The 19,949-nt window shown below is 43.4% G+C and overlaps 1 protein-coding gene across 1 annotated transcript in view; it reads left to right on the plus strand.

Annotated features, from left to right (window-relative positions):
* The window catches only part of COG3 (component of oligomeric golgi complex 3), a 1,722,808-nt gene that overhangs the window by 695,281 nt on the left and 1,007,578 nt on the right, over window positions 1-19,949 (plus strand). The gene's annotated exons all lie outside the window — the stretch shown is intronic.

Consider the following 19,949-nt stretch of genomic DNA (forward strand, 5'->3'; position numbering starts at 1 on the left):
GACCTAAACAATAGGGTGCCTCTACCTCCAAAAGCAGAGAAGACAAATCACAGCCATATAGAAAACAGTCCCAATGACTTTCCTCTGCCAGTACAAAGCACTTATCTTTTGGCAGCCCCCTTAGGGGGAAAACTAGCACTTTTTTAACAGAATTGGCATATAATCACCCAGGACAAATGGGTCTTGAATATAGTGTCCCAGGGCTACAGGTTCCACTTTCACACCCTGCCAAAGGCAAAAGGTATGCCAGACCTGCCACAAAATCAATGGGCAGAGGCACAAAAGCAAGTTACATCCCTCATGGGCATGAGGTCTATTCAGCGAGTACCACAGCAAGAGCAAGGACAAGGATTTTACTCAAGAATATTCCTGATACCCAGAAAGAACAAGCCTGGAGACCAATACTGGACCTGTCTATTCTAAACACTTTTCTGCATGTTCCAAAATTCAAAATGGTGACTCTGCAGCAGCTTCTGCCTATGCTGGGCAAGAAGGCTTGGCTTGTAACTTTGGAACTAAAAGAGGCATACCTGCATGTCCCAATCAGACAATCTTGCAGACGATGCCTCAAATTCATAGCTGGATCAATGCACTACCAATTCTCTGCACTGCCCTTTGGCTTATCTACTGCGCCCAGGGTCTTCACAAAATGCCTGGCACCAGTAATTGCTTTCTGCAGACAAAGGGGAATTCAAATATACCCTTACTTGGACGATTGCCTTATTCAAGCAGAGAACAAAGACATTCTACTGAGGCATCTGGCGTTTGTAAAAAGATTACTAATTTACCTAGGGTACACGGTAAACGAAAAGAAATCAAAACTAGTACCCTCTCAAGAGATAATATTCCTAGGTGCAAGCTTAAATACAACTGCCCAGATGGCTTATCTCACGCCAGGCAAACAAGGGCAACTGACTTCTTACTTCGAAATGTTGGCAACAAAGACCCAGTTATCTGCAAGAAAAATTCTGCAGGCTTTGGGCTTCATGGCATCCTGCATTCTACTAATTCCATATGCAAGACTGCATATGAGGAAACCACAATGGTATCTAAAAAGTGTTTGGACTCAACATTGCCACAGCCTGGAAACATTAATTACCCTTATTCCCTGCCTACAACAGGAGTTTTGATGGTGGGCACAGACCTGTCACCACAACAAGAGACAGCCATTCATTCTACCCACGGCCAGGCAGACACTAACAACAGATGCATCAGATCATGCCTGGGGGGCCCACATGGCAGGAAAATATATTCAGGGAGCATGGCCAGCAAGCCAAATGCTTCTTCATATCAATCAAAAAGAGATGCTAGCTGTTCAGAATGCCCTGACAGCCTTCAAGGATCTGCTTCATCCAGGACAACTGCTGGTAAAGACGGACAATACAACAGTCATGTGGTACATAAACAAGCAGGGAGGCACACATTCCTACCCCCTCTGCAGACAAGCCATGACTTTGTGGAACACAGCATTGACTTATCAAGTACATCTGCAAGCACAATTCCTGCCAGGAAAGACAAATACTCTGGCAGACGAACTAAGCAGAAATCTCAAGGATCCTCACGAGTGGAAACTAGATCCACAAATTTTCAGCATGGTAACAAGGAAATGGGGATACCCAGATATAGATCTATTTGCCTCCCTGCACAACTGCCAACTACAGAGATTCTGCACAAGGACTTATCACAAACAAGCATGGAAAGTGGATGCCCTATCATTCAGCTGGAAAACCCTCACAGTTTATGCCTTACCTCCACTGCCTCTCCTCCCCACGGTACTCCTAAAGGTCAGACAAGAGAAGCCAAAAATGATACTGATTGCCCTAGACTGGCCACAGCAGCACTGGTACCCAGTCCTAAAGAGCTTGTCTCAAGGCCCAGCCTGGACATTGCCCCAATTTCCGCATTTGCTGACCAACAAAACAATCAGATCCTGCACAGCCAACTCAGAACCCTAAATCTGGCTGCATGGCTGATAATGTAACCATTCAGAACACACCTCTCTCTAAAGCAGTTATGGATGTTATTTTGGAGGCCAGGAGACCCAGCACCAGAAAATCTTATACAGAAAAATGGAAGAGATTCTGTGCTTGGAACCAGGCACAAGGAATGGACACGCTTGTACCAAATATTCCTCAGATTTTACAATACCTAAGTGAGATGCTGGACAAAGGCCTGTCCTTCTCATCAATTAAGATCCATGCTTCAGCCATTTCAGCTCATTACAATACGGATCCACCTATTTTTTCACATCCACTGCTAAGGCAGTACCTCAGAGGGGTCAAAAACATAAGACCTCCAAGGAGAACTCCAACACCTGCATGGGACCTCAATTTTGTCTTGGGAAAGCTCACACTGTTTCCTTTTGAGCCAGCCAATACAGCAGAGATAAAATACTTATCATGGAAGACAGCTCTGCTCCTAGCAATAACCTCAGCAAGAAGAGTCTCAGAGTTACAAGCACTAATGGCTGTGGAACCTTTTATTTTCCATCCAGACAGGTTTCTCTAAGGACAAACATGTATGCCTAAGGTAGTATCCAGTGTGGCTCTTAACCAAACTATTCATTTGCCTACCTTTTATCCAAACCCACAGAATAAGGGGGAGAGACTTCTGCATTCTTTGGACATACACAGACAGCTATGCTTCTACTTGGACAAAACTAAAGCCTTCAGAAAGACTGAGCAACTCTTAGTGGCATATGCTGCAGGATCACAAGGAAAAGCTATTTCAAAGCAGACTATTTCAAAATGGATAGGCCACTGCATTCGTTTCTGCTATTCGCAACATGGCAAATCAGTGCCTAAGGCCATTAGGCCACATTCAACCAGAGCAGCAGCCACTTCGGCAGCCGTCCTCAGAGGAGTACCAACCAAGGACATTTTGGAGGCTGCAACTTGGACTTCAGTGCACACTTTTACAAAGCACTACCACTTACCTCTTTACTCTAAATCCAGAGCAGGCTTCACCACTGCAGTTCTGCAGGGCCTCATAGCCACTCCTAATTCTATCTAGGCCCAGCCACCCAACCTCAGCTTTGGGATTCAACCCAAGTGTAATGACTGCAACAGTGAAACACGATGAACATAGTACAGTTGTGTACCTACCATAAATGTAGATGTTCGAATGTATTCACTGTTGCAGTCCAGGTTACCCTCCCTCCATCCCCCTTTCATTGCTGAGACTTATCTGTACTTCTCTATTCTATACAACCTATGTGGTGTATTTGCTTGTAGATGAAGGTAGTGTTTATGTTAGTGCATGCTTTTTTATGAGCAGAATTTTTAGCCTATAATCCCAAAAGGTGCTAAGAAAACGGAGCGGGGATAAATATGTTTGCTAGTTCATTTATTTAAGCCACAAACAGAAAAGAAACCAATACAAACACAAAAACCATGAACGCCTTGAAACATAAAAAATGTGTTTTCGTCTTATAACATTCAACTTCGTCAGATGATCAGTGCATTTTAATTTCCTGTATTTATATTACCACTAATTAATTAAAACCAATAAAAAATGTTCTCAGTATTTAAAGCAACCAATTATGTTGTATTAAATTCCATTATTTAAATATTTAAATGTTCAAACATTTAAATATGCTCCATCTTATTTTCATTCAGCCTCCTTTGCATTTTATGAATATTCATTCCCTTGTTTTTTTAGGTAACAAAACTAAATGTTTATCACAAATTACCCATTCATTCCTTCTAAAACATCTTAAAAAATTCCTTTTATTATTAAAAAAAATCCTAAAACTGCTTATTTAAAACATATTTGACAATTATGATGTAAACATTTTTATAAAAATATTTAAAAATATATATTTAATCTAGTGTAGAGGTGGTGAGAATCCATAGGGAAAAATGTCTTGAACAATCCCATAACATAAAAGGGTTGTGTTGCCATCTTGTGGATGTTACCTTAAACTGCATTCAAAGTTTAGCTGTTCTTAACTTTAATAAAGGGAGAATTGAAAGGTAGTCATTCAATCCAGGGGGGTTCCCTGCCTCCAGGGTCAATTGCCACCATAATTCCCTGAATTCAATTTTTTCTTCCCAAGGTCCACCCCTGATGTCCAGTTTGACCTGTTCTAAAACCATAAAGGTAAATTTAGACTCCAAGCATATTTTTGAATGTTTAAATAAAGCGTTAGTGTCTTTACCTATTGACATCTCATACACATGTTCATAAATCCTTCTTTTAAGCATCCTTTCAGTCTTACCTATATAGAAGGATTTACAAACTGAGCAGGAAGCCAGGTATACTCTTAGATTCACAATTATAGTGGTCAAAACTTATAAGCCATCTCTTTCTACTTTCCAAATAAAATCTATCAGTATTCATAACATAATTACATTGATTACAATGACCACATTTGTAGGTACCTGCCTTCTTTTTGATGTTTGTCTGTTGTTTATTCTCCAAAATAGTCCTAATATTTTGGGAATTTTTATATGTCACTTTCTGAGGAATTTTAGGTATATTATCTAGGTCTGTAATGGAAATAAACCTTTCCCATTCTTTTAAAAACATTTTTTGACATTATTATTGATTGCATTGTATTCTAGGACCAGGACCTGTTCATAATTAAATCCATTGTTCTCCTTATTAATCATTCCTACTTGGTTCTGCTCACAATTATTTAAAATTGGTTTGAACTTATTAATTCTGCCTTTCTCAACTTCATCTCTTATGTTTTTAATGAATTTTAAAGGATATCCTCTTTCTAGGAACATCCTTTCTAATAAATCACATTCAAATGCAAAATCTTTATCTGCATTAGTCATGCGACACCCCCTCACAAACTGACCCTTCACAATGTTTTTCTTACAATGTAAGGGGTGTGCACTGTCATAGTGCAGAAAAGAATTACAAAAAGTCTCTTTTCTAAAGACCCTACTTTCAAATTTCTTATTTACTTTAGAAATTTCCACATCTAAATATTGCAAATTTGTGTCAGATATCTTATAGGTAAATTTTAAAAACTTGGTAGTTTGGTTTAGGTACATCATAAACTCTTCAAATTTCTCCTTTCCTCCTATCCAGAAGATGACTATTATCGTCCAAAAACCTACGATATAGTTTCCAACAATCTTTGAATTCTGTGTTGACAATGTATCTCTCTTCCCACTTAGCCAAAACTAAGTTGGCATAGGTTGGGGCGCAAGCCGCCCCATAGCTACCCATTGGGTCTGTTGAAAAAATTCCCCATTGAAATATAAAAAAAATATTTTTTAGGACCATATCCATTAACCAGGTGTTAACCAATTTTTCATTTTGTAATAAACCCCAGTCTTCGTAGACTATTTCCTCAAACATTTCCATACATTCCTTCCATGGTATAGAGGAAAATAAGTCCACTATATCTATAGTTATAAATAGCAAGTCATCCTGATATAAGTAATTGGAAATTACTTTTAATAAATCCCAGGAGTCTTTCATTATAAACTCTGTTCCTACCCATAATCTTTTTAATTTCGTATCTACGTATTTGGCAAGAGAATATGTTTTAGACCCCTCAGCAGATACTATGGGTCTAAGGGGCGGATCAATTTCACTTTTATGTGTTTTAGGGATACCAAATATAGAAGGAATTTTTGGTTTATCCACTTTTAAAAATCTATAAGTATTGTAGTCTATGAGCTCCTCTTGTACCATATCCCATAAACCCGCATCAATTTTGTAATATGCTATATTCACCTCATTTTTTGAAACATTAGAATACCTTGTGTCATCCCATAATATCATGTTCATCTTGCTCTCATACTGAATATTATCCATTATTACCACTCCACCACCCTTATCTGGTTTCATCACACTGATGTTAGTGTTATTTTTCATTTCGTACAAACATTCTTTTTCATTTTTGCTTAAATTAGCCTTGTATCTCGTACTAGTTTGTTCTCTCCTCACTTCTTTCTCCATTATTTTCTCTAATTTTTTTAATTGAGGATGTAATGGTGGGTTATACGTGGTTTTACATTTTAATTCCCTATTATTACCAGTTGTTGTTGTAGGGAACATAATGTTAAGGTTGACTTTCCTTAGGAACATTTTAATATCCAGTAGAGTTTTTGCAACATCTCCCTTTTTATAGGGGATAAATTTCAAGCCTTTTGAAAGAAGCTCAAAATGTCCCTTCTTTATATCAATATTACTGAAATTATAGATGGAAAAATTATTGTGTGTGTTTTTAATTCCATTTGTAACCACTATTTCATTGTTGTGCCATATGGAGAGGTAGGTATCTTTTAATATCTCCCCCCCCTCCATTGAAAATTTGTCTGTGGAGATCTTTTTTTATTCATAAGCCTTTCAGATCTCCGTAAAGGTGGGAATTCTTCATCATAAACTTAATTTTGATCTTCTAATTAAAAACATTCATTTCCCCCCTTCTCCTGATTATCTATTTCATGTGTCTGTCTTTTTTCACTATGATATTTATAATTTCCATGTGGGGGGTTAGGATAACTAGTGTTGCTATCATATTCTTTAATGTCTCTTTCAAGTTTCTAAGTTTTCTATTCACCACCTCTTCACATTTAAAATCAATATCTTTCCTTATGTTAAAATACTTTGTTTTTTCTTCATGAATGGTAAAAACTAAATAAATTTTAATGCACTGGTCTAGTTCATCAATATATTTCTGAATAGTTTCTAGACATCTTACATTTTCTCTGATAATTAGTCTTAAGACATCTAATCCACAATTATTAAAAACAGTAAGAAGTTCTTTATGAAATACAGAACCTATAACAACATTGTTAGGGAATTTCCAGACTCAAAGTCCCTTTGGAACAATGTCTCTAGTTATACATTCCCTTAGGTATTCGTTTTCAATGTTTAACATCCTGTATTTATACATTAACTTGGACAAATTGTCCAACTTAATACGATAAGAATCATTAATCATAGGTTGCATATTATTGTTGTTATTTAATTTAAAAACAACTTTTGTCTTTAACCAGTCTTTAATTTCTTCTGAATAGGTGATATTCACAGTACCTGAATTATTACATTTATTTGAGGGTGACTTCTGGCCCGAACCATGGCCAGAACTTCTCTTGGTCTCACTTCCTTTCTCATTAATTTTCAGAATATTAGGAGTGGATAAAGCATTGAAAGTTCCTTTGTTGCCATTGACTGGGTCGCCGGCGTCCTTCAAACTGCCAATAAGCTCCCTTTGTCCACATTGTCTGTGTGGCTCACCAACCCTTTGGTTCCTAAGGAACTTTGCTTGTTCAAGTTACCATGAATTTTCACCAGTGAGTGGCTTAACGGAGTGAGCAAATCAATCAGTTCAGTAAGCTGACCTATCAGTTTATGGGATTGGCCTACATCATCCTGCCCTCTTGAATCAGGAAGTAGAGCTCTCTCCAGCTCCGTTCTACTATATGCCACCAAAAACCGAGAAAAAAGTAGAACCAGCGCCAAATCAACAAATAATGCCAAAAGGTACTAAGAAAACGGAGCGGAGATAAATATGTTTGCTAGTTCATTTATTTAAGCCACAAACGGAGAAGAAATCAATACAAACACAAAAACCATGAACGCCTTGAAACATAAAAAATGCGTTTTCGTCTTATAACATTCGACTTCGTTAGATGACCAGTGCATTTTAATTTCCTGTATTTATATTACCACTAATTAATTAAAACCAATAAAAAAAGATGTTATGTGATCCTATCTCGCCTACATTCTGTACTGATGGGCTCGGAGCCGACCCCTCGGCTCCGACTCGGCACGCTTATGCTATAGAGCGAGGCCTCTTATTGGCTGAGCTATCTTTATCCCAGGATGCACCACCACTAATCCCCCAGATCTCGTTTGCCGCTTACAAGCTTAGACGTGGTCTCAACTTGGCTGGGCTAAGTACTATTTATTTAGGCTTTTTCCTGTCAGAATTTTGCTTACTTTGAACCCAAAAGCTGTTTTAACAGCTATTGTTGTTATATGAGTGTGATTAATTTCTGTTGAGAAATTCGTGATTTTTTTAGTCAGGGAAGGTTTCCCGTTTTAGTTAGAGGGGCCTTCCCCTGTTACTTTACTACTAGTGTCTCTTTCCTTGGGTCAAGTACCCGTTTAAGTTAGAGGGTCTTGACTCTCTTTCTCTGTGTTGTTTAACTGTATAGTGTAAAAAAAAAAAAAAAAAAATTTTAAATTTGAAACAAAACTTTACTTTTTTTTGCTTAAGTTTTGGTGTGTTTCATTTAGATAGGTTCTGTTGTCTAAAGCAGTTATGCCAAAAGAACACAAACCCTCCGGGTTTAAGAAATGCACGAGGTGTGGTTTTAAAATGTCCATAACAGACGACCACTCGTATGCCTATTGCTTAGGTGCCAAGCACCTACAAGAGTCGTGTAGTGTGTGCCACGCTTTCTCATCAAGAGTCCTCCTGGAGAGGAAGAACAAATTAATCCTCAAGGGGTTAATCAAGCCTTCCTTCGAGGAGGCTTTATCTTCCTCTCCTTCTCCTTCTAAAAAGAAGAAAGCGTCGGCTCCGACCAGTCAGTCGGAACCGACCGCTAAAAATCTAAGCAGACTTCTCCATCGGCTCCACGGACTTCGGAGCCGAGGGCGGAACAGTCTGCCTCGATGCCTCCAGCCTCGACCCCTCTGGTTTCGGAGCCGAGGTCTGGGGCATCGAGAGGCGGGTCACCCTCATCGGCTCCACTGATATTGGAGCCGATAAGGGTTACCGGCTCAGACTCTTCCCCCTCGGAGCCGAAGTCCTTATCGGCACCGAGGGAAATTACCTTAAGATCTTCCTCGGAGCCGATAGTTGTTGAGTCTTTTCGGAGCCGGTCCCCGAGTCCTTCGGAGCCGATGGAGAAATCGGTTCGGGCCCGATCGGTATCCTCTAGATCATCCAAGATGTCTGATTCGGACATCGACAGGGTGCTCCTTAGACTCTTCCAGTCTCCGGTGTTCCAAAAGCTAATTTTGGCTCCAGCCCATTCGGCTTCGGAGCCGATGGTCCACTTCCCTACTGTGGTTCCTCCTCCAACAGCTTCGGCACCGTTGGAGCCGGTGCTGGTGGAACCAGTGGAGGTTTTAGGGTCGGCCCCGACCCTTGCTCCAATTCTGGCTCTTGGGTCGGAGTTCAGTACACGGACTTCTTCCTTTGGCCCTGGGGGGGAGGCTTCGGGACTGATGCTTTCGGTCCCAAGTCTCCCTCTTGGTGCGTCGGCGGCGGGAGTGCCGTCCACTGTCGTGGCCATGGAGGTGGGACCCTCCCAGGATTCTGGTGGTCCCGCCTTCAGGGCCATGAGGAGCGCGTTAGCCAAATCTTCCTTGGCTACCTCCACAGTTTCCCCAGCTCCTTCCCTGCATACGGAGACTGGGTCTTTGGCAGTCCCCCTGTCCTTAGACAGCGGACCGGGCCTCAGGTTACCCCCACGGGGGTTTCTCCCCCTCCTGGAGGTCCTTCTGAAGCCTCTTCGGAAGAACCCCCCAGGAAGAGATCGTGCAAGGGGAAGCACGTTGACTCCCCTGATGAGTCTCTTACATCAGCCACTGATCTCGATGATGCAGAGGGATCCCCTAAGTCGTCCTAGGATGATGTCTCCTTTGCAGACATCCTGGAAGCCCTAAAACAATGAGGCGGCTGGCAGTCCAAACCCCCCTCTGCTGATGAGTCGGTGTTCCTGAAGGCCTTCGGGGCTCAGCCCTCCGCCTCCTGGGTGTCTCCGCCCTTCGATGAGCTCTTGGATTTGATCTGTCGAAGGGCGTGGGAACACCCAGACTCTGTGGAACCGGTGCCTGCTCGTCCAAATAAATTCCTCTCGGCACCCCCTGAAAAAGAGTTTCTAACTAAAGGTGTGGCTGTAGATGCTTTGGTGGTGGCATCTGCTACCCAGCAAGATGTAGCAGAGGCTTCGATGTCCATCCATCCTCCTAATAAGGAGTCTAGGAGCATGGATAGGTACGGAAAGCGCACCCTCAGTTCAGCGGCCTTTACATTGAGGTCCTTGAACTACCTTACGCACTTTACTAGATTTCAGAGGGATCTGATTAAGGAGCTATCCGATACCCTCTTGGGTAACCTGCCTGAGGAGCTGGCCCAGACGGTTGGCTCTCAGCTGGCTACAATGTCGTCCATTTCGAACTCGTCCATGAGGCTCATTTCTTATGCAGCCGAAGGGGCGAGTAGAGCGGCGGGTACAGGCATTGCTCTAAGGAGACAAGCCTGGCTCCGCTTGTGTCATTTCGCGGAGGCCTTTAAGTCGTCCTTTGCCGACGCCCCCTTTGATGGGTCCTCCCTGTTTGGACCCAAGGTAAAGGACACACTAACCCGCTGTGAACAGGAGGGTAAGACTCTGACTGCCGTAGGGGCACGATTTTCCACTCCCTTTCGGCCTTATCCCAAGGCTAAAAGAGGAGGGAAAATGTGGTTCCAGATCTCAGAAGCCTTACCCTCAGCAGGAGGATTCCCTTCCAGAGGCAGGGAGGGGAAATTCTTCCGGAAGACGCCGTCCCAGAGGCGGCAGAGGCCCTCGCAACACTGGAGACCGCGAGTCCTTTCGTGGCTCTTCAGCCTTTCATAGTCCCTGAGGGATTGCCCGGCTGTGCAGCTCCGGAGCCAGTCGGGGGTCGTTTCTCGAAGCACCTAAAGGCCTGGGAAGGTATCACTCAGGACCGATGGGTGCTTCGAATCATCGCCGGAGGTTACGCCATCCCATTCTCTCATCCCCCACCTCAGTCCAAAAAAATCCCGGACCCGCCACCCAGTCAGCGGGATACTGCAGCCTCAGAAGTTTCAAAGCTGCTGCAAAAAGGAGTCATCCAACCGGTCCCCGCAGACCAGATCGGATTAGGGACTTATTCAAGATTCTTTTTGGTGCCAAAAAAGACCGGGGACTTGAGGCCCATTTTGGACCTCAGCATCCTAAACCGTTCAGTCAGAAAGTCCAAGTTCCGAATGGTCACCCTACAAACCATTCTCCCATTGCTGGAGAAGGGTGTTTGGATGTGCTCCATAGATCTCAAGGACGCTTATTACCACATCATGATACATCAAGCGTCCAGGAGGCATCTGCGCTTCAGCCTAGGAGGCAGTCATTTTCAGTTCCGTGCGCTGCCCTTTGGTCTCACCACAGCCCCCAGGGTGTTCACCAAGTGTTTGGCAGTCGTGACTGCTCACCTGAGAAGTCTAGGATTCCAGGTGTTTCCGTATCTAGACGACTGGCTCCTAACTGCCACCTCCAGGCATCTACTACTGCAGAGCCTTCAAGCCACTATATCACTGGGCAGTTCCCTTGGAATCACCTTCAATTGGCCAAAGTGTGTGTTGCTGCCATCTCAGCGAATAAGATTCATAGGGGTAGAGATAGACTCAAACCGAATGTGGGTCTATCTATCGACAGACAGAATACTAACCATACAGACTCAAGTTCGAGCCTTACTTCCCAGGTCCAAAGCTCCAGCCAGGATGGTCCTGCAGCTATTGGGATCCATGTCCGCCACGGTTCTTCTAGTCCCCTTGGCAAGGTTGCACATGAGAATTCTCCAGTGGCTTCTTTCAGCTCAGTGGTCCGTTCAGGAACTCCCTCTCAGTCACCTCATATGGATCACGGAATCTTGCAAACGGGACCTTCGCTGGTGGCTAGTGCCCTCTAATTTGGATCAGGGACGGCCCTTTGTTCTACCTCCTCCGGTGGCCACTTTGACCACGGACGCCTCCCAGATGGGGTGGGGGGGGCATTCCCTGGGCAGGTCAGTCCAAGGCAAATGGCACCCGGAAGAGACTTTACTTCATATCAACATCTTAGAAATGAGGGCGGTACTCCTATCCCTTCAAGCCCTTCACGATTATCTCCCTCAGGGCGTAATTGCTGTTCACTCCGACAACATGTCAGTTGTCTGGTACCTGAACAAACAGGGAGGGACAAGATCCTATCCTCTTTGCAGAGAAGCCATGAGAGTTTGGGAATGGGCAGTCTCGACCAAACGCTTCCTAGTGGCTACTCACATACCGGGCAAGTCCAATGTGATAGCCGACAGATTGAGCAGAACCATCCTCTCCCTTCACGAATGGTCTCTGAATATGACAGTTGCAAGTCAGATTTTCAGCAAATGGGGAGTTCCGTGTTGCGACCTCTTCGCGACTCCTCTGAATGCGAAGTGCAAAGAATTCTATCGACGGGGAAGAGCCCCATGGACGCTCTAGTCCGTCCCTGGCCCACCGGCTTGCTTTATGCCTTCCCTCCAGTTCCTCTCCTTCCCAGGGTGATTCAAAAGGCATCTCTCTTGGGGAGCAAAATGATCTTAATTGCTCCTTACTGGCCTCGTCAAGTATGGTTTCCCTATCTTCGGAAATATGCTCTGGAAGGTCCATGGTTCCTGGATCAGATCCCAGACCTACTGGTTCATCGGTCGGGACTATTCCACCAGTCCCTACACACCCTAAAATTGACGGCTTGGCTCCTCCTCTTCCGACTATAGTCAGGAGTCATACATTGGATCCAGATGTTGTGCACATATTATCTTCGGCCCATAAGTCTGCTACAAAGAAACTGTATTCTAGCAAATGGAAAAGATTTGCTATTTGGGCTCAACTCCGGGGCCTGGACCCCATTTCTATTCCTGTGGCAGAAGTACTAAAATTCTTAACTTCTCTTTTCAATCAAGGTTCTTCAGTTTCTACCATTAAGGTACAATTGGCAGCAATTTCTAATTTTCATGAATCCATAGACCCACCTTTATTGAGCAACAGATTGTGTAAGACCTTCTTGAAAGGTGCTGCTCTATTAAGACCTCCGATTTCTCATCCTGCACCTCCATGGGATCTCGATATAGTGTTACGCGCCTTGACTTCTTTCCCCTTTGAACCAGCAGCTACATGTGATCTAAAGCTTCTATCATGGAAGACAGCTTTTCTGGTGGCGATTACTTCTGCCAGAAGAGTTTCAGAGCTTCAGGCTTTGTCAGTAAAACCCCCGTACTTGGTTTTTCACAAAGACAGAGTATCCCTCAGGCCAAATCCTTCCTTTGTCCCTAAAGTTTGTTCTAGTTTCTGCTTACAGCAATCGTTAGAGCTTCCAGTTTTTTTCCCAAAATACACTAACAAAGCAGAGTTCATATTCCACACACTAGATGTCCACAGACAGTTACGTTTTTATTTAGACAGGACCAAACAAGGAAAACAGATCAGTTGTTTGTATCCTTTGCAGACAATAAATTGGGCAAAGCTGTCACAAAGGTCACTATTGCCAAATGGATCGGGACTGTATTACTCAAGCTTATTTTTATTCTAACAAAGAGCTTACCGCCACTGTCAAAGCTCATTCTACAAGGGCTATGGCTACTTCGATAGCATTTCATTCTAAGCTTGCTATTAGTGACATTTGTGCTGCGGCTACATGGTCTTCCCCGCACACCTTTATTTCCCACTACAAATTAGATGTGGCATCTAGAGGACGAGCTTCATTTGGTTCCACAGTGCTCAGGAGTGTTTTCCAATGAGCCACCCGGGATTTAGGTGCTAGGGACGCTGTCCCATCAGTACAGAATGTAGGCGAGATAGGATCACATAACATCTTTTAGTTATGTACTCACCATAACTTTAGATGTTTGGGATCCATCTCGCCTACATTACTAATAACCCACCCTCCTTCCCCCTTCCTTGGAGATCAGAGGATATCAGAAGGTCCGATCCTGTTGTTTCATCTTGAAACATCTAACAATGTTATATAAACAAGTTGTGCATGTGTGCATGAATGCGGACAAACAAGATCTGGGGGATTAGTGGTGGTGCATCCTGGGATAAAGATAGCTCAGCCAATAAGAGGCCTCGCTCTATAGCATAAGTGTGCCGAGTTGGAGCCGATGGGTCGGCTCCGAGCCCATCAGTACAGAATGTAGGCGAGATGGATCCCAAACATCTAAAGTTATGGTGAGTACATAACTAAAAGTTCTCAGTATTTAAAGCAACCAATTATGTTGTATTAAATTCCATTATTTAAATATTTGAATATTCATACATTTAAATATGCTCCATCTTATTGTCGTTCAGCTTCCTTTGCATTTTATGAATATTCATTCCCTTGTTTTCTTAGGTAACAAAACTAAATGTTTATCACAAATTACCCATTCATTCCTTCTAAAACATCTTTAAAAATTCCTTTTATTATTAAAAAAAATCCTAAAACTGCTTATTTAAAACATATTTGACAATTATGATGTAAACATGTTTATAAAAATATTTAAAAAAATATATTTAATCTAGTTTAGAGGTGGTGAGAATCCATAGGGAAAAATGTCTTGAACAATCCCATAACATAAAAGGGTTGTGTTGCCATCTTGTGGATGTTACCTTAAACTGCATTCAAAGTTTAGCTGTTCTTAACTTTAATAAAGGGAGAATTGAAAGGTAGTCATTCAATCCAGGGGGGTTCCCTGCCTCAAGGGTCAATTGCCACCATAATTCCCTGAATTCAATTTTTTCTTCCCAAGGTCCACCCCTGATGTCCAGTTTGACCTGTTCTAAAACCATAAAGGTAAATTTAGACTCCAAGCATATTTTTGAATGTTTAAATAAAGAGTTAGTGTCTTTACCTATTGACATCTCATACACGTGTTCATAAATCCTTCTTTTAAGCATCCTTTCAGTCTTACCTATATAGAAGGATTTACAAACTGAGCAGGAAGCCAGGTATACTAAACCCTTAGATTCACAATTATAGTGGTCATAACTTATAAGCCATCTCTTTCTACTTTCCAAATAAAATCTATCAGTATTCATAACATAATTACATTGATTACAATGACCACATTTGTAGGTACCTGCCTTCTTTTTGATGTTTGTCTGTTGTTTATTCTCCAAAATAGTCCTAATATTTTGGGAATTTTTATATGTCACTTTCTGAGGAATTTTAGGTATATTATCTAGGTCTATAATGGAAATAAACCTTTCCCATTCTTTTAAAAACATTTTTTGACATTATTATTGATTGCATTGTATTTTAGGACCAGGACTTGTTCATAATTAAATCCATTGTTCTCCTTATTAATCATTCCTACTTGGCTCTGCTCACAATTATTTAAAATTGGTTTGAACTTATTAATTCTGCCTTTCTCAACTTCATCTCTTATGTTTTTAATAAATTTTAAAGGATATCCTCTTTCTAGGAACATCCTTTCTAATAAATCACATTCTAATGCAAAATCTTTATCTGCACTAGTCATGCGACACCCCCTCACAAACTGACCCTTCAGAATTTTTAGCCTACCCTTTTGGGGGCACCTGACATCTGGGACAAGAAAAACTGAAAAAAATGGCATCAGCTGCATCTTTTATACCCCCGGCGCACTGACATCAGGGAAAAGGCGACAGCAACCGATGCCGGACCAGGACTTTGGAATTCAGGCTGACTGCGGGTAGCCTGCCAGCAGGATAACCCAAGTGCAATGACTGCAACAGTGAATACACTCAAACATCTACATTTATGGTAGGTACACAACTGTACTTTTCAGGGCAGAATCTCAACACTTTCAGTTCTCTGTGCTTCCCTTTGGCTTATCTACTGCTCCCAGAGTTTTCACAAAATGTCTGGCTCCGGCCATTGCCTTTTGCAGACAAAGGAATATCCAGATTTACCCATACTTAGACGACTGCCTTATTCAGGCAGACAGTCAGGAAAATCTGCTCAAGCACCTGGCCTTTGCAAAGACCCTACTAACCTCCCTAGGGTACACAATCAACAAAAAGAAATCCAAACAGGTGCCCACCCAAAGGATTGTCTTCCTGGGAGCAAGCCTGGACACAGAATCCGAGATGGCATACATTACACACCAGAAAAACAAATTTTCATAACAGCCTACTTCTCTCAACTAGCTACCAGACCCCAGTTATCTGCAAGGAATATCCTGCAAACTCTGGGGTTCATGGCATCGTGCATATTACTCATTCCATATGCCAGATTGCATATGAGAAAACTTCAGTGGTAACTAAAATGCCTTTGGTGTCAATCTCTCAAGACCTGGAGACTCTTGTACCTATAATTCCTTGCCTCAGAAAAGGTTTTCTTTGATGGGCAACAGCATGCTCCCACAAAAAGGGACTACCTTTCTCACCACCCCCACCCCCCCACTGTCCAGACCCTCACCACAGACCCATCAGACTATGCTTGGAGTGTACACCAGGATGGCAGGTGCATACAGGGCCAATGGAGCTTACAGCAAATCACTCTGCACATTAACCAAAAAGAGGTGATGGCTGTCCAGCATGCCTTGATAGCTTTCAAGCCCCTTCTCTCCCCAGGGACTCTCCTGATCAAAACAGACACCACCACTGTGATGTATATCAACAAGCAGGGAGAGACTCACTCCTACCCTCTATGCAGGCTGGCCTTGACCCTTTGGCACACAGCCTCTGCCATGGAACTGTACCTGTTAGCACAATTCCTACCAGGTTTTCTCAACTCTCTGGCAGACCAGTTAAGGAGAAATCTTCTGGACTCACGCGAGTGGCAGCTCAACAGAAGAACCTTCACCCTAATAACTTAGAAATGGAGCACCCTGAAGGTCGACCTATTTGCCTCCCGCACCAACCATCAGCTCAGCAAATTATGCACCAGGGAGCATCACTGCATGTCTAGGAAAGTGGAAGCCCTGTTCTTCCTCTGGGTCAATTTATCGGTCTATGTCTTTCCTCCACTACCACTCATCCCCAGGGTACTGCTCAAAATAAAGGAGGAAAAAACAAGGAAATTCTCATAGCTCCAGACTGGCCTCTGCAGCACTGGTACCCCTTGCTGCACAGCCTGTCCCGACTGCCAGCATGGCATCTTCCTCAGATTCCAAACCTCCTGACCAAGAGGGAAGGGGAACTCATGCATCCCCAATTGCAGACACTCAGTTTGGCAGCTTGGCCTATTCCCTAACCCCGGATCAGTATGCCAACCTCAGTAAACAGGTTCCAGATGATGTTCTTCGTGTTTCACTGTTGCAGTCATTACATTTGGGTAATCCTGCTGGCAGGTTGCCCTCAGCCAGCCAGCAGGATTACCCAAATGTAATGACTGCAACAGTGAATACACTCTAACATCTACATTTATGGTAAGTGTACACAACTGTACTTTATACATGAGACCAGATGCCCTAGCACTAGAAAGTCTTATGCTGACAAATGGAAAAGGTTCTGCACCTGGATCTAGGCTAAAGGAGCCAATACAGCACAGCCCTCCCTCCCTCTCATCCTGGATTACTTAGCTGACCTACTACACAGTGGCCTCTCTTTCTCTTCTTTAAAAATTCATGCCTCTGCTATCTCTGCTTATTTACCCACTGAGTAGCCCCTTTTCTTACACCCTTTGATCAGACAGTTCCTAAGAGGGGCTAGCAACTTGAGGACACCCGGAAGAGCACCAACCCCAGCTTGGGGCCTTAACTTTGTGTTGGAAAAGCTCACCCTGACTCCTTTATAACCAGCTTTTTCTGCAGAGCTAAAATTTCTCTCCTGGAAGACAGCTTTCCTTCTAGCCATCACTTCAGCCAGAAGAGTCTTCGAGCTGCAGGCACTCATGGCTGTGGAGCCCTTCATCATCTTCCATGCAGACAGGCTATCCCTCAGAACTAACCCATCCTTCATGCCCAAAGTGGTGTCCAGCATGGCTCTCAACCAATCCATTCATTTCTCCACCTTTTTTTCCTAATCTCCAGAACAAAAGGGAAAGGATCCTGCACTCTCTAGATGTGCACAGACAACCCAGATTTTATCTAGAGAGGACTAATTCATTCAGAAAGTCTGATCAATTGCTGGTTAGCTTTGATACAGGGGCAGAAGGCAAACCCATTTCCAAATGGATAGCACACTGCATTAATTTCTGCTACAAACAACATGGAAAGCCTCACCCCAAGGGGGGGGTCAGGACTCACTCCACCAGAGCAGACTCCACCTCTACAGCTTTCCTCAGAGGAGTCCTCACCAGGGACATCCTAGAGGCTGCCACCTGGACATCTGTTCACACTTTTACCAAACATTACCACCTGCCTCTCTTCTCCAAATCCAGGGCATGGTTTGCCTCTGCAGTCTTGCAGGGCATCCTAGCCAGCCTGTAGTTTTCTTGACTGCCTCCACCCACTTCCTCAGCTTTGGGAATCAACCAAAATGCGATGACTGCAATAGTGAAACACGAAGAACATAGTACAGTTGTGTACACTTACCATAAATGTAGATGTTCGAGTGTATTCACTGTTGCAGTCCTGGTTTCCCTCCCTCCATCCCCCTTTCTTCTCTTTCCTTACAAGGGACATATTGGTATTTACTTTCTACTGGTAGGGTTCTTCCACCAGAACATGGCTCCTACTTGGGGGCTCCTGACAGGTTAGGGCAAGAAACACTGATGTAATGATGTTGGCTGCCTTGCTTTATACTACTGACGACCTGACATCAGTCCTGAATTGACACCAACCGACACAGAAATACTAAGCCTTTGGTATTCGGGCCGTCCGAGGGCTACCCTGGCAGGGATAACCCTGATGACTGCAACAGTGAATACACTCGAACATCTACATTCATGGTAAATGTACACAGCTGTACTTTGTGGTGGCAGCTACAAAAAAATTAACTTTGGGAACAGATCCATCCCCCTAAAAGATAATCTAGGGCTTTGGATAGATTTGGGAAGCAAGTATATGCTTCAGCGACATTTGCTGTTCGATTGTTTAACTACTTGGCACACTTCACAAAATTGCAAAGGAATTTTATTAAAGAACTCTCATATTCCCTTTCAGGGACCATGACTGCAGAAGCTCAGACTTCTGTGACCTCACAGTTGGCTACCCTTCAGTCTATTGCAAATTTGTCCATGAAGCTCATCTCCCATGCTGCAGAAGGTGCCTCAAGTGTTACAGGTTCAGGCATTTCCATCAGGAGGCATGCCTGGATGCACCTGTGTTACTTTGTGGAGCCTTTCAAGTCTTTTTTCATCAGTGCTCCTTTTGACAGTTCTTCTTTATTTGGCCCCACAGTAAAAGACTCACTCTCCAGTTGTGAGAAGGATGGAAAGACATCTGCAGTGGGAGTAGGTTTTTGACTCCTCAATGGACCTTTTGCAGGAACCAACAGGGGAGGTTGAAAGATGTGCTTCAGGAAGTCTCAGGGTCCTTTCCAGGAGACATATGGAGAGAGCTCCCACAGAGGCAGGGATGGGGCGATGATGGCAGAAGACGCTTCCATGGCAGAGGAGACCTGCAAAACCTCGGGTCTAGGGATACTTTTTCTGACAGACCGTTTTAGCTTTCCTGAATGGAGGCTCGATTGCCTTCCTGTGGAGGCAGTCCGGGATCACTTATCACTGCATCAGGGAGCCTGGCTAAACATAACAAAAGACACTTGGGTACAGAGAATTATTTCCAGAGGTTATATTATTCCCTTTTCCCTTTCACCCTCTTTACTTAGGAAAATCCCCAACGGTCCCACCCAATCAGAGAGAAGTAGCTGCACTGTAAATACAAAAGCTGCTAGAAAAACATCATCTAAGAGACCCCCCCCCCCCAGATCAAATAGAATCCAGAATTTACTCAAGATTCTTTTTAATGACAAAGGAAACTGGGACTGGAGACCGATTTTAGATCTCAGTGTGTTAAACAAATCAGTTTGACACACCAAGCTCCAGATGGTCTCTGTTCAGTCCATTTGGCCCTTTCTGCGCAAGGATAACTGGATGTGCTCGTTAGACATTTAAGATGCGTGCTATTACATAAAGATGAATGGATGATCCAGAAGGTACCTACATTTCTGGCTGGGAGACAGTCATTAGCATTTCAGAGCACTGCCCTTTGGTCTCACCACAGCCCCCAGGGTGTTCAACAAGTGTATGGCAATAGTAGCAGCTCACCTGAGACTGCAGGTATTACCTTTGTTTCCATACTTAGGTGACTGGTTCATCACCTCTCCGACCAGGCATCTACTGGTACGAGCACAAGACCAAGTCTTGCAGGTTTGGTCA

This window comes from Protopterus annectens, chromosome 5.part0, assembly GCF_019279795.1.
Source record: "Protopterus annectens isolate FY-2018-M chromosome 5.part0, PAN1.0, whole genome shotgun sequence".
Lineage (NCBI taxonomy): Eukaryota > Metazoa > Chordata > Ceratodontiformes > Protopteridae > Protopterus > Protopterus annectens.